This window comes from Microcebus murinus, chromosome 10 (genome assembly GCF_040939455.1).
Source record: "Microcebus murinus isolate Inina chromosome 10, M.murinus_Inina_mat1.0, whole genome shotgun sequence".
Classification (NCBI taxonomy): domain Eukaryota; kingdom Metazoa; phylum Chordata; class Mammalia; order Primates; family Cheirogaleidae; genus Microcebus; species Microcebus murinus.
Genome location: NC_134113.1, coordinates 9983160 through 9997766, shown reverse-complemented (window position 1 = coordinate 9997766; position 14607 = coordinate 9983160).

The window sequence follows — 14607 nt, the reverse complement described above, 5'->3', positions numbered from 1 at the left end:
AAGGGAAAATTAAGGATGGAGACCTTTTCCTCTACCCCCATCCCCTCACACAGAAGGGACTCTCAAATCTTAACCTCACTGAATGACGGGCCCACCCCACGGGTTCCACTGCGGTGGAACCAACACTCGAGTCAGGGCTCGAGTGGCACGTGTCTAGCCAAGTCGCCTCCCAGCTCTGGGCGTGGGTTTCCTTAAACTAGGAATGGAAGAAGGACCCTGCTCTCTCTCCCCAGGTCACACGGAGAATTAATGAAAGCTTCCCACCGGCTTTCAGAGTGGCCAATGAAAGGTTCCAGAAGAGGGTTATTAAAACAACATGTACGCTGTGCCATGCAAATCTCCCAATTATGACACACGTCCATTCACACACACGGTTGTGACTGTGCTCACACAGAACGCCTGAGTGCACCGCGTCACACCCCGGAAGCACAGTGCCTGATTAGAGTCACTTCCATAATAACCGCATCTTCCTTCGGGCCTGGCGGGCTTAGTCACACACTGTCCAAACTGGCAGGAGCCCCACAGACTAGATCCTTTCGCAGGCTAGGAAACTGTGGCCCAGAGAGGGAAGGGCTTTGCCCAGGACCACGCGGCCCAGCAGGACGGCTCTGTTCTCCCAGGGGCAGCCGGGTCTGCCCACAGCCCATTCCCACGAGTGGGAGACGGAGGAGCATCCTCCCAGGAGAGGCCTGCAGCAGCCAATGGGGACCTGTCCTCAGGGCCACCTTCACCTGAGCAGGGGGTCACCAACCAGGTGGTAGGCTTTGCTTGGCCTGCATGGTGTTTTCTGTAGTTGTTTGGTTAATGGATTTCCAAAGTTTTAAAACTGGGAAATTTCATATTACAGTTCCATATTCCCTGCTTCTCTTGAGGCACTGAGAGATCCGGCAGCTCTGGGCCCAAGTTCTCCCTGGCCCTGGCCACGCTCAGCTGGGCGGAGTCCACGGCCTGTGTTGTTCCCTCATATCAGCCCTGACAGAAGGGCTAGAGGGGCGGTGGACAGAGGGGCCAGAGGGGCGGTGGCTCGACTGCAGGGGGAGTTCCCCCATGTCTTCCTGCCTGGCCACCCCAACCTTCCTACCTGGGCCCTGCTTCTCTTCAGCACCAGCTAAGCAGCCAGCCTGGGAGAGGCGGTTATCTCATTTAATCCTCTCAAACATCAACAGATTAAGTCTGAGGCTCCTCACAGCACTTGCCTAAGGGCACAGATCTACTTCCAAGGAGGCTCCAAACTGAGTCTGGCTGGAACAGCTCCCTGGCCCCTTCCAAGCCCAGTCAGGACCCCTGAGGAACAAGTGTTAGCTGCACCTCCCATCCCCCCAGGATCAACATTAGCCACACCTGTCCCCCCCCCTGATTTACCATCTAGGTTAGTCCGGGGCCTAAAAGTCTTAAGATCCCACCCCAAAGTCTGCTACGGAAACCACGAGTCACTCTCAAAGACGTGCGTGGGTCCTTCTATAGAGCTTTGCAGCTAAGCTCTGAGGGGAAACAGACCCAGGCAAAAACAAGCCCAGGAGAGGAGTTCGTTCCCAAGTGAAAAAAATCTTACCAGAAGATTTTCCAGAAGTCCCAAGGCCCAACTTCTCTCTCCTACTTGGTTCTCAGTGATTGTTCTGAGAACTCCTGACTTAAAAGCGCAAAGGTGTGGCCAGCTAAAGTTCCCCTCCCTGCAACCCACCCAGGAGATGCGATCAGGCAGGGACTATAGGTGTGGAGCCAATCAGCTCTGGCTCCCAGGGTCCCACCCTGGGTTTCGGCTGCTCTGCTTTGGATCGGGGTAGTGGCTCTCATAGCATCTTCCCAAACTCACTTTTGTACCTGTTTCCTATTTTCAGACCCTTCAGGACCACTTGGCCTCCAGAGACCCTGGAGCACTGGGCTGGGACCTCAAGGACAGCCCTGGAATGGGCAGATAGTGAAGTGCAGCTGCGGATGAAACCAGTGCCCGGAGAAAGATTTCAGGACCCCCAAAGGAATCAGCCTTGGCTGTGGACGCACGGATTTACTAAATGTCTAGGGTGGCCCTGAAAACAGCCCCCCACAATCTGTCCTCAACCCCCCTTAGCTTTTCTGACCTCACCCCCTGTCAGTTTCCCTCTTGCTCACGGCCATGTGACCTCATTGGCCTCCTCTTAGAATGAGCTGGGCCTCTGGCCTCAGGGCCTTAGCCCTGGCTGTTCCCACTGCCTGGCACACTCTTCCCTCAGAGAGCCACCCTGCTCACCTCCCACCCGTTCAGGTGGCCTTCTGAGGAAGGCCTTCCCAGTCTCCTAATTTAAAAATCTGACCCAGCCTGTGCGGTGGCTCACGCCTGTAATCCTAGCGCTTTGGGAGGCTGAAGCAGGAAGATTGCTTGAGGTCAGAAGTTCAAGACCAGCTTGGGCAACATAGTAAGACCTTAGCCAAGCGTGGTGGCTTGAGCCTTTAGTCCCAGCTACTCAGGAGGCTGAGGTGGGAGGATCTCTGGAGGCCAACAGTTTGAGGCTGCAGTGAGCTATGACGACACTACTGCACTCTAGCCTGGGCAACAGAGACAGACCCTGTCTCTAAAAGAAAATAAATAAATAAGATAAAAGTCTGACATCCCCCTGCCAGGGGCGCTGCCTCTCACCTTCTCTGTTGACTGCTCCTCTGGCGCTTACCACTATCTAACATGCTCTATGGGGTGCTTTTTAATTTTGTTTTTTTTTTTTTTTTGGTCTGCATCCCCCACTTAGAGAACTAAGCTGCATGAAGGCAGGGAGTCAATGCTATTTTGGGCGCCACTGTGCTGCCAATACCTAGAATAGCACCTGGCATGCTGGAGGTATTTAGCAAATATTTGCTGAATGAGTGAATGAATGGACCGTGAAGAGACAGCCTCCTGCTCGCCAACCAAACATGAAGAGCTGTCACCCACCATGTGCCAGGCCCTAGGGACATGTTGCTTGCAGTGACTCAGCCAGTGCTCACTCCGCCCTCAGAGGAGGTGGTGGCCTGCCAGCACCTGTGCCCTTAACCACTGGCCCAGGCTGGTGGAGGGCGCCGTTCCCAGACAAGTCCCCGGTGCCGGTCCATCCAGCTCCTGTCCCTGAACCCTCCCTAGAGAAGCGATTCTGGGCTCCAGTGGAGAGAGCTACGAGGGCCCGTCAGGCTCATTCACTGCACTCCGGTGTTTCACAGACGGACACACGTAGGCCCCAAGAGGGAAACAGCCCTGAACACGGTCACAGGGAGCAGGCGGCAGCAGCCCACCAGGGGTAAGAAGCTAGCTTCAGATGGTGACTCTGCCACTTAACCGTGTGACACCAGGCAAGTTCCTTAAACTCTGAGTCTCTTTTGTAAAATGGAGATAATACAGATAATCACAAAAACAACTGAACCCAGAAGCAGCCGTGAGTAAGAGGAAGACGTTGATACTGCAGGATTATTGCTCTCAGGAGCGGAGCACAGTTCAGCCCAGGCCACCTGCCTTGGGCTCCTCTGAGCACCACAGGCTGCGTCCCCAGGCCGCAGGGGCCTGCTAGCCAGTGACATATGGCCTCAGCCACGGAAAATGCACCAGTGGCTCCTTCCTCCCTCTTTCCTTCCTCTGGAGTGGCCACCGCTGGCTCCTTTGTCAGGGGACTGGGGGCTCAGAAGTTTGCAAACCTGGCTGGGCCAGGTAAGTCACCACAAGCCTTGCCCACCTTGGGCTTGGCTCTCGGAGGCCCCTGCAGGAAGCTCGTCTCTCTGCCAAGAGCCCTGAGGGTCAGTGGCCCACACAGTCTCCAGAAGTCCCCCAGGTCTGCCAGGCTGAAGACGCTGCCCTGGCACGTTCTCCTTGTCCCCAGGCCCTTCCACGATATTCCGCCCATCCCTGCTCCCAGGGCAGCGCCTCAGCCCCCGCCTCGCCCTGCAGACGCTTCTCGGGGTGACCTCACCACTTGGCCATGCCTGGTCAGGCCAACCTGGGCAGTGGTTCCTCCCTCCTGCTCCCTCCTCAGCAGAGAGGCAGCAGGGCGCGGTGGCCGGCCGGGTTTGAGTCCTGGGTCAGGCACTGAGTTTCGGCGGGACTTCGGAGAATCCACAGCCCTCCTGTGGGGGCTGGCTGGCCTCTAAAGCTCAGTCTCCCCATCTGCAAGCTGAGGCAGGACTGGGAGGGGGCACTAGCCGAGACGGCCTCCGAGGTGACACGAGTCTGGGCTCCGTGGAAAGCATTCTCCCTCGCACCCCACGTTCCAAACAAGAGCATTTCCTGTCAGCTCTACCTCGGAACCGTATTCCCAACCCAGCCACCTCTCACTGTGTGTCTTTCATTCTATACCGCAGGGGCCTGCTAGCCAGTGACATATGGCCTCAGCCACGGAAAACGCACCAGTGGCTCCTTCCTCCCTTAGCATGAAACCCCCATTCTTCCCCAGGGCCTGCCTCAGACCTCATTTCAGACCTCGCTCTCCCTCCCCAGTCTTCTTTCACGTCCTCAGACATCAGGGCCTTTGCACTGGCTGGTCCTCTGCCTAGAACTACCTCCCTCCTCCCGGCCCCCAGTGCTGCCTCCTACTCACGGCCCAGATCACAACTCAAAAGTCACCTCCTCACAGAGGCCTTCCTTGACCACACAGTCTTGAGTGGGCTTCCTTCCCCTCTGTCCCTCTCTCCTGGGGAGAGCCTATTTTAGTGTCTTTGTGGTACTCACAATGGCTGAGAACATCAACTTGTTTCTTTTTTCATGCTCTTGAACATAATAAGCTCCAAGAGAGAGAAACCCCTCTAGGTGCTCCTGTGGGCGCCCATGAACACTTGCGCAATGAGTGGTGTTGGCTACAGTCCCGGGGCGGAGGCAGGGCCTAGCACTTTCCATCCCTGGGCCAGAGCACGCCTAACAGCCTTCCCTCAGGAACGGGACTTGCCTTGGGGCTGCCCGCTTCTCATGGTGGGCTCTCCCTCCCTATCCCCTGGAGCTGGAGGTGGGAAAAGCCCCTCAGCCTTGCCTGGGCTCGGTCTCCTTTGGGCACGCAACTCCCAGAGGAGCAAGGACAGTCTGTCACGTGTCCCACAGGCGCAGGGCACACCAGCAAGTCCCCCAGCACTCCCAGAGGGCCACCCTGCCCTGCCGTGGCTCACCCCGTCTGCTTCCTTCCTTCAACCTGGCCTGCCACCTCCTCGTCCCTTTGGGCTCAGCTGACCCCTCTGCTCGGCACAGCGTCCCTTGTTTGTGCTGCTGCCATCTCTCTCCAAACTTGCTCCTTCCTTCACGCTCTGGGAAGCCCGGATCCTCATTCCCGGGACGCACAACCACTCATTAGCTGGGCTGCGGGAATTACGATGATTGCTGCGACTAATAACCCCAATCCCACGACAACACTCCGCCACTCTGCATAGTTGGCGCGACTCATCATCTCCTCGCCACATCACACGTCCGTCCACAAACACTCCTGATGCCAACCCCTTGCAGGGCCTGAGACGTCTGCGCCGGACCCAGCTCGCCAGGAGTTGGCAATCCAACTGGAGAGGCCGACTGTACACAAGGAAAAGGATGGTCTAACAGTATTAGAACATGCCAGACAGTGAGTGCCAGAGGACAGAGCTGTGTGGCTTGGGATCGGCAGGGGCACCAAGGCCTGGCTGGCAGCCCCTCCCTGCCACCAAAGCACCCTATGATACGAGCAGCCATGGTTTTCTTAACTTTACAGGAAGCACCACACAAATACAGCATCGAGACAAGTCCCTAACCACGCCCCCACCCCAACCTGACTGCCTCCCAAAGCTGTGTCTGCAGAGAAATTCAGGAGTTGACTCTGGGTTGGACAAAGGGAGGCTGAGGGACTTAAAATTAGGTGGCATTTGAATGGGGGGAGATGACAGCCTGGGGGAAGGAACAGCCCGGCAAGCGCTCTATGGTAGGAACCTCAGGTATTAGGGGGCGGGGGCCCACTTGGAGAGAGCAGTCCGATGGCACCCAGGATCCCGCCCTAGGGGAGAAGCTGAAGCGAGGAGGAGGGAGCGAGGGTCTCCTGTGAGAGGGAGCCAGCGGCTTTGCTCAGAGCAGCTTGGAGATCTGCCTGTGGAAGGGAAGAGGACGAGAACGCGCATTTGCTGGATGGATGGACGCCGTGCCAGGCTCCACACCGGCACAGCACCGACTCTGGGTTAGCTCCACAGTGCGCTGGAGATCGTTCTGCCGGTTTTACAGGTCGAAACCCGAGGTCAGGGAGTTTAAGAGAATCCAACCTAACATTCACAGCGGTTACGAAGGACCCCAGTATACCTTTCTAGACCCACCCTGGAGCTCCGCCCTGCCTTGCCTGGGCCCCGCTGCCTCTGTCTCTCCTCAGTGTACACCCACCAGGGCCCACCCTCAAGGCAGCACGCATCTGCTCACCCACTCTGGAAGCATCTGGGGTACTCTGGTGACCACTGAGGCAGCTGTCCCTGAAGTAGATGCCTGCACCCCAGCGAGTTCATTAACCGATGTAGTGGGGTGGGGGGAGAAAACAATCAGAATTTGTATTCTTTAGATTTCAATCTTAGCCTTCTAACTATTCTATTTTAATGTATGTTTTATAATGCACATATCAACACAGCAGAACATGTATACCTAGTTATAAACAAGTAAATATACATTTGGGTACAAAATGCATGTTTGAAAATATTTTGACATTTCAACACATGAACTTTGGGAGAAAAAAAGAAAAGAAAAAAAGAAAAAAACTCGAAAACATTTTGACGGATGGGGTATGCAACCACAGTTCGCATTGGGGTTGGAGACTCCACAATGAGTTCTCACCTGGGATGCGGCCGTGGTCAAGGCTCTGCCTCAGCAAGCTGGTTCAAGTCCTTCACCGGCTACTTCAAGTTCTGGGCCATGCAGCTGGCTGAGTTTACAGAACCTCAGGTATTAGGGGGTGCCTTTGTTTCCTTTGTGCCCAAGCCTTTGTTTCCTCATCTCAGAAGTGGAGGTGGCAGCAGCACCGACCTCAGATGGATTAAAAGAGACGATGTGCTGCATAGAGCCCGTAGCCCAGAGCCGGATGCACGAATATAGACACAGTGATGATTGATTCAGCTACTGGGAGCAGAGCCGGGCCTGGCTGGGCCTGGTGGTGGGCCCAGAGGTGAAATGCACACAGGCCCTGCACTGGCGGAGCTCACCTACCCAAGGAGACCCAGGTACCAGAACTGGTCATCATAAATTAGCACAAGCAGGGCTAAGACAGAGGTCAAGATGTCAACAGACATGACAGAGTATAGGGATTCACCCAGAAAGCACCGAAGCCCTGTGCAGAAGACAACACAGAGATGTCTGAGAACACAGACATGTGTCAGACATGGTCTTAGGCTAGAGAGGCAGCCTAACATAGCATGAGAGCAGGGCTGGAGGCAGACTGCCCTGGCAGTGAGTCCTGGCTTCACCTGGGCAACTTACTTAACCTCTCTGTGCCTGTTTCACCACCTGTAACATAACAGTGTATCTATTTCACGGTATTGCTCTAAAGCACTTAGAACAAGACGCTGGCAAATGAGGCACTCAGTAAGTATTGGCTATCAGTTTCTTGAACAGAAAAGTTGTACAGCTGTGAAAGTTTCAGAAAGTGTTTCCCACGCCCTAAGGAGGGGACTTGATTCTGGGTCCTGGGGCTAATTTGTTACTCTAAGTGACTAAAAATTGTGACTATGCAATGAACCACCTCTAATTTTATGTGAATTAGAAGGTGGCTGTCCCATTCTATTTCAGAGCATCAGAGACCCCTGAGTACCCAAGTGCTAGGGGTGCCTGCTATCCCTGGTACAGTCCTGAGTGGCAGGCCAGGTGGAAAGGACCTCAGAGGCTCATGGCCGTTTACTATGAGATGGTCCTCACACGCAGGCACTCCCACCAGGGCACAGAGCCCTTTCTGTCACCCGGCAAGTGCGTGCTTTAGGTGCACGTCACAGGAAATCCCAATTAGAAAAACAGAGCAAACCCCCAGGGTCTAGAAACAGGTGGCTCAGGGAAATGTGGATTTCCCATCCTGCTGACGCATGGCCACAGGTACCCTCTGGTTCAGCTGACAAGTGACCCAGACCACCCCCCCCCTCTGAAGATGGCCAGAGAGTTAAGAAAATGAGGGGCCAGGGTGGAGGTATAGGATCAGAGATCCTGAACAGGCCCCTCAAAGTGGGAGGAAGGCCTGGCTACCTGTCCATGGACAGACCTAGGAAGTAGGTAGATGGGGCGTTATTATCCCCATTTCACAGATGAGGAAATGGAGATTCAAAGAACAGAGACTATAGCTGATGACTGAACCCTGACATCCTCCACTCCCCCATTGAGTAGTCTGGTGTAGAGACCCCAGGGAAGTCAGGAACCCTGGGGCACAAACCTACTCCATTCATTGCTCCTCCTGTGCATCTTGAATAAATTGTCTGTCTTCTGAGCATGTTTCCTCATCTGTACGACGAGTTGGTAACTAAGCTCCATCTACACCTCTGTCCCCCACTATTCTTCCAATCCTCTCACTCCAAACCTCTTCCAGAGGCTCATCCCAAGGGGTTGAACCCATCTGGGGGCCTGGAGGTCACTGACCCTGCCTCAGAGCCCCTGTATGTGCCTGGCCCACACACAGTGGACATGGACCATTCATATCCGGGACCTGCCCCGGACCCAGAGATGTCTCCATTCCAGGGGTTTTCCCAAGAGTTCACCCCCATCTCTCTCTCCCCAGATCTACCTGTACTCTGGTCCCTTAGCTGCTTCAGCTGGTCCAAATCCTCCAGGTTTGATTCCTGGTCAAGAGGGAAAAAAAACACAAATCTCTCCTTCAAACCCACAAACATTTCTCTGCCAGAGAAATCTTTCTCAACCCTTTCTCTGCCAGATCCATGGTGGCAGCAGTGGTGGTGGTGGTTCTACATAAATTAGCTCATTTAATCCTCACAATACCCTGGGGAAGTAGCTCTATGTACCCATTTCCCAGATGTGGAAACTGATGCTTAGAGAGAGCAAAGGTCTTTCCCAAGACCCCCCTGTTGCAGGTGGAGGTCTTGGCCTGTTTTTTCTGTTACACCTCCCTGTTTCCCCTCAGTCCCTTCCCCACAAGTGTTCAGAATGGCACCCAACTACCGCCAATCCCTCAAATGTAACATTATGCAGCCATTAAAAATAATGATTACACATACACAAATGACTAATAACACAAAAAAATGCTTATGACACAATGTTGAGATGAAAGCAAGACAAAAATTGTGGATCCCGTATGATAAAATGACATTAAAATGATCGTGCATGGAAACAAGACTGAAAGGAAGTACACCAAATATCAAGGAGGTTTTGTTTGTGTCCTAGAACCACAGCGACTTCTTTCCCACTCTCTGCCACTTGCCAAATAATCAGCGCACATTACTTTTACGACGAAGAAAAGGCACCAAAACAACAACAATAATAATAACAACACACTCGGAGTTGAAATATATGGAAACTGCTGCTTCCCCTTCAACTTCGCCTCCCTCCAAAGCCTGCGTTCCAGGGCAACGTGACTATAACCCAGAGACAGGCAAGGAGTCCGGGGGGCAACCAGTGTCTCCAAAGACCCATGACCTCCTCCTTGTCTCCTCTGCGTGAGGACCCCCAGCCCCACCGCAGCTCCTGCGGGCTCTCACCTGACGCTGGCTGGCCGGCCTCCTAGACGCGAGATGCGCACACCTGTCCCTCCAGGTGAGGACTCGGTTCGGGAGGCGCGCGCAGGGAGGAGGGAGCCGGCCGGGGGCGTGGCCGTGACGTCGCCCCGCCCCGCCCCGGCTTCCTGGCCCGGGGTGTTCGTGGTTCTCGTGCTTGCGGGGTGAGGTGCTGGGACAATTTTCCCGACTCGCAGGCCCCGGGCGGGCGGGCGCCTCCCTCCAAGCGCAGCCCTCACCGTGGGCGGACTGAAAGGGGAGGTTCTACTCTTCCAGCCAGAATCTGAGGAAGAATTGGGGTCCCCATCCTCCCACCCCCAGTTTCCGTAGAACTAACTGTCCAGATTCAGATCGTGGGGAATAAGGAATAACCTCCGGAGGGATGGAGAGAGCCTGTGAAATAAATCCCTGAGTGTGTCCTCCTCTTTGTACCTCATTCTCTGCACTTCCCTTCCATCCCGCCTCCACCCCTCACGGTTTCGGTAGGACCTGACACCTATGCTCAGGAAGCTGTATCCAACTTTTCTGGTATTATCCGAGATTGTTTGTATTTGGCAAAATATTTCTGTTGAAAATGCAATGGTGGTGCCTAAAGGGCTCCACTTCTTTGGAAAGGTGCCAACAACCCGAGAGCTTTAAAAATGTGTTAGTCTTGGGATGGCAATTTCGTTCCTGGAAATCTATACCTAAGGAAGTCATGCAGAATACCTGTTCATTATGGAGTCCTTTATAATGGGGAAAATTGGAACTAATCTAAGTGTCCAACAAAGGGGGGTTGTTAACAGCACAAATGCACAATGGAATATCATGCCAGCATTGAAAGTTTTGTTTACAAACAGCTTACAATAATATGAGGAAATATGCTATAATATTTAGAGAATAAAAGCAGAATGTCAATGCGTGGTGACAGCAGGGTTACACTTGTACTTAAAAGCAAAACCATTTATGCACAGGGAAGAGCACAGAAAGAAAATGTTTACTGTGACAATCTCTGGGTGGTGGCATTATGAGGCTTGTTTTTCCTGTTTTCCTGCATTTTCAACATCTAATGGGCTTATATCACTTTGATAAAGTTCCTTTATTTCTTAAAACTTTTCTGTTAATTGAGCACCTGCTACAATCTAGGGTAAGCCCCTTTCATGTAATCCTTGCAATAGCCCTGAGGTAGGAATTATTGTTTTCCTCATGTAACAGATGAGGAAACGAAGATCTGCAAGGTTGATTTCAAGGTCACATGGGCAGAAAGGGCCACAGATAGGCCTCTGTTCTACAGCCCAGGGAGCTTCCTGATTGGCCACTAGGGTAAAAGGGCCACCAGCCTCAGTTGGGCTAAAGGGAGTCTGGGAGGGAGGCTTGTCCACTCTTAGACAACAGCTTTAAGGGGAGCCAGGGTGAGAGGAAACCACAGAGTGCTCAGGGGGAAGAGTCCCAGCCCCTCCCCGCCCCCACACCCAGGAGGCTTTCAGGAAGCCACTGCCTGCCCAGGAAGGACCCAGGGAGGACAGAGCTTCTGAGAGGGTAGAGAAGGCTGAGGGGTCCGCTAGTTCAGCCCCCTCATTTAATTTTGTAGTTTAATATATTTTTCTGATTTTTTTGAGACAGAGTCTTACTGTGTTGCCCTGGCTAGAGTGCTCCAGTGCCATGGCATTATCATAGCTCACTGCAGCCTCAAACTCCTGGGCTTAAGAGGTCCTCCTGCCTCAGCCTCCCGAGTAACCGGGACTACAGGCATGCGCCACTGCACCCAGCTAATTTTTGTATTTTTAGTAGAGATGGAATCTCACTCTTAACCAGGATAATCTTGAACTCTTGAGCTCAAGCAATCCTCCTGCCTCGGCCTCCCAGAGTGCTAGGATTACAGGTGTGAGCCACCACGCCTGGCCTATCTTTTTCTGATTATGAAGGCAGTATGTATTTATTGTAGAACATTGGAGAAATCAATAAAACATAAAAAAGAAAATAAATCAATCGGTTATTGCTGTAGCTTTTATTATGGGAATTTAAAAATATACTAAAAAGTAGGCCAGGCATAGTGGCTCATGCCTGTTACCCTGGCACTCGTAGGCCTAAGTGGGAGGATAGCTTGAGTCCAGGAGTTTGGGTTTGCAGTGAGCTAAAATGACACCACTGCACTCTAGTCAGAGGGACAGAGTGAGACTCTATCTCAAAAAAAAAAAAATATATATATATATATACACACATACACACACAGAGGGACTAGTGTGATGAACTCATACACTTATTGAACCTAATGCACTAATTTTCAACAATTATCAACATTTTTCCTTCTTGTTTCATTCATCACACACACACATACTTTTTTCAAGGAAATTCCAGATATATCATTTCACCTATAAAAACTTCAGTAAATATCTCTAACAAATAAGAACTTTGTTAAAAAAAAATGAACATACAAACATACACAATACCATTATCATACCTAGCAAAAGTGTAATAACACATTTTTTTATTAGATCATTTAACATCGTGTATGCATGTTAAAATTTCTCTAATTTGTCTCCACAATACCTTGTCTTTTCACAGTTTGTTTGAATCAGGATCTACTCCAGGCCTCCATGTTGTATCTGGTTGACATAGCTCTTCAATCTGTCTCTTACTGTCTTCATTGAGATATAATTCACACACCACAAAATTCACCAGTTTAAAGTCTGCACATTGGTGGCTTTTAGTATATTCCCAAGGTTTGCAACCATGACTACTAATTCCCTAAAATTTTTATTGTCTAAGAAAGAAACTTCAAACCCACTAGTGGTCACTCCCCATGTCTGCCCCACCCAACCCCGCCCCCGAGGACCACCGATCTACTCTGCCTCCGGGATTTGCCGATTCTGGACATTTCTTGTAATGGCCCCATACGCTGTGTGGTTTTTGTGTCCAGCTTCCTTGTTTCAGCATAATGTTTTCAAGGTTCAGCCACGCCATAGCGCGTGTCAGCGCCTCATTCCTTCCTGTGGCTGGGTAAGATTCCAGACGGAGCATCCCACAGTCTGGATTTGTTTGACGGCATCCTTGTGGGGTCTTTTAACTCGCTCCACTGTGCCCCGTATTTCCCATAAACTGGTAATCAGATGTGCACTCCAGAGGCTGGTGGCTTGATCGGATTTGGATTCAGTGATTTTGTCAAGAACCTGCCATAGATGAGGCTGTGTCCTTCCCAGTGCCTCAGAGCAGGACGCAGTGTCGGGCTGTCCTGCCTCTCAGTGGCGTTAGGTTGATCAGTGGCTTTGGTGTCGTTAGCCTCGTTCTCCTGCTGTACGGTTTCCCAACCAGTTCACCCTTCAGTTGGTAGATAAGGAAACAGGCCAAGAGGAGAGGCGACCTGCCGAAGGTCCCAGGACTCGTAAGAATCAAAGCTGCCACGCGGTGGGCCCTTGCTCTGTGCCTGGCCCCGCGCCAAGCACTTCCCCGGAGCTGACTCCTGTAACCTTCTCAACAGCCCTTTGTGGTTGGCTTTATATTATGTTCGTCCTTTTCAAATAAGGAAACTGAGGCCCCAAAGGGTGAAGGGACCTGCCGTGGACAAGTCACTTGGTAAGTCGTGTCAGGAGATTCTGGAGGACAGAGAAACAGGGAAACCCAGTTCTTACTTTGATACAGACAGACACAGACCACGTGACCCGAGCCATAGCGAGGAGATGGGAGTCATGGAAGTCTTCCCAGAGGAAGCATTCCTACAGCTGGGCCTTCATGTACAGGGAGGAGTTTGCCACGGGAGTAAAGACAGAGGAATGGGCCCAACGTCTGAGTAAGGCCCAAGGTGTGATTTGGGCTGTGGCCAATGACTCCATTCCTCACTGCCTCTCACAGATGTCTGCCCTTGGGCAGGAGGAAGAGGAAGAGGGTGTGGCTTGGCCTGTCGCATACTCAGAGTGTGCAAACATCGTTCCAGAGTGAGGAGTGCAAAGAGCACTGGACGAGGAGTCTGAAGATGGGGTTCCATGGACTGTGGGAGAGGCCTGGTGCTGTACCCAGGCCTGGTCCCTGCTCACGGAGCCCTAAAATAAACAATGGAGATAGATCTGAGGGTCAGTAGCTCCTACCCCAGAAAGGGGAGAGGCCGCCTAGCCTCCTTCTAGCTCCAGCTCCAAGATTCCGACCAGAGCGATCCACGTCAGACACCTGGATTATTGAGTTGAAAAGCACTCAGCAAACCCCAACTCAGAGTGCCCATTGTCATACATGTGTATTTGCTTCTTTTTTATTAGAAACGGGTCTCACTCTGTCATCTAGGCTGTAGTACAGTGGTGAGATCATAGCTCACTGCAGCCTCAAACTCCTGGGTTCAAGCGATCTTCCCACCTCAGCCTGCCAAGTAGCTGGGACTACAGGTTCGCACCACCACACCCAGCTAACATTTACATTTTTGCAGAGACAGGGTCTCACTATTTGCCCAGGCAGGTCTTGAACTCCGGCCTCAAGAAATCCTCTGACTCTGGCCACCCAAAGAGCTTGGATTTACAGGCGTGAGCCACTGTGCCTGGCCTGTATTTGCTTCTATATACGTAGAATACCTCTAGGAGGGTCCAGAAGAAAAATACTTGCAAATCATGCTTTCTTTGATATATAAAGAACACCTAGAAATCAATAAGAAAATACCAAAACTATAATATAAAAATGACTAAGAATAGTAACAGACTATTCACAGGAAAGGAAATAGAAAGGTTTCTTAAATGCAGGTAAAGATGTCAGCGTCATTCAAAATAAGATAAATGCAAATTAAATTTTGCATTTAATTTAGATTCCACTCTCCCCTGTTGGGTTAAGAGAGAGAAAAAAATCCCGGCAACACACTGATGGCGAAGCTCTAGGGAAACAGGCACCTTACCAGGTGGGAGGGTAGATTAGCAGAGCGCCTAAGGAGGGCAGTGGCCATGTCTATCAAAATGACAGCAGTGCATTTCCTTCGCCCCAGGAGTTTGGAATCCAGGTTATTTATCCTACAGATATAACCACACAGGAGGAAAACGG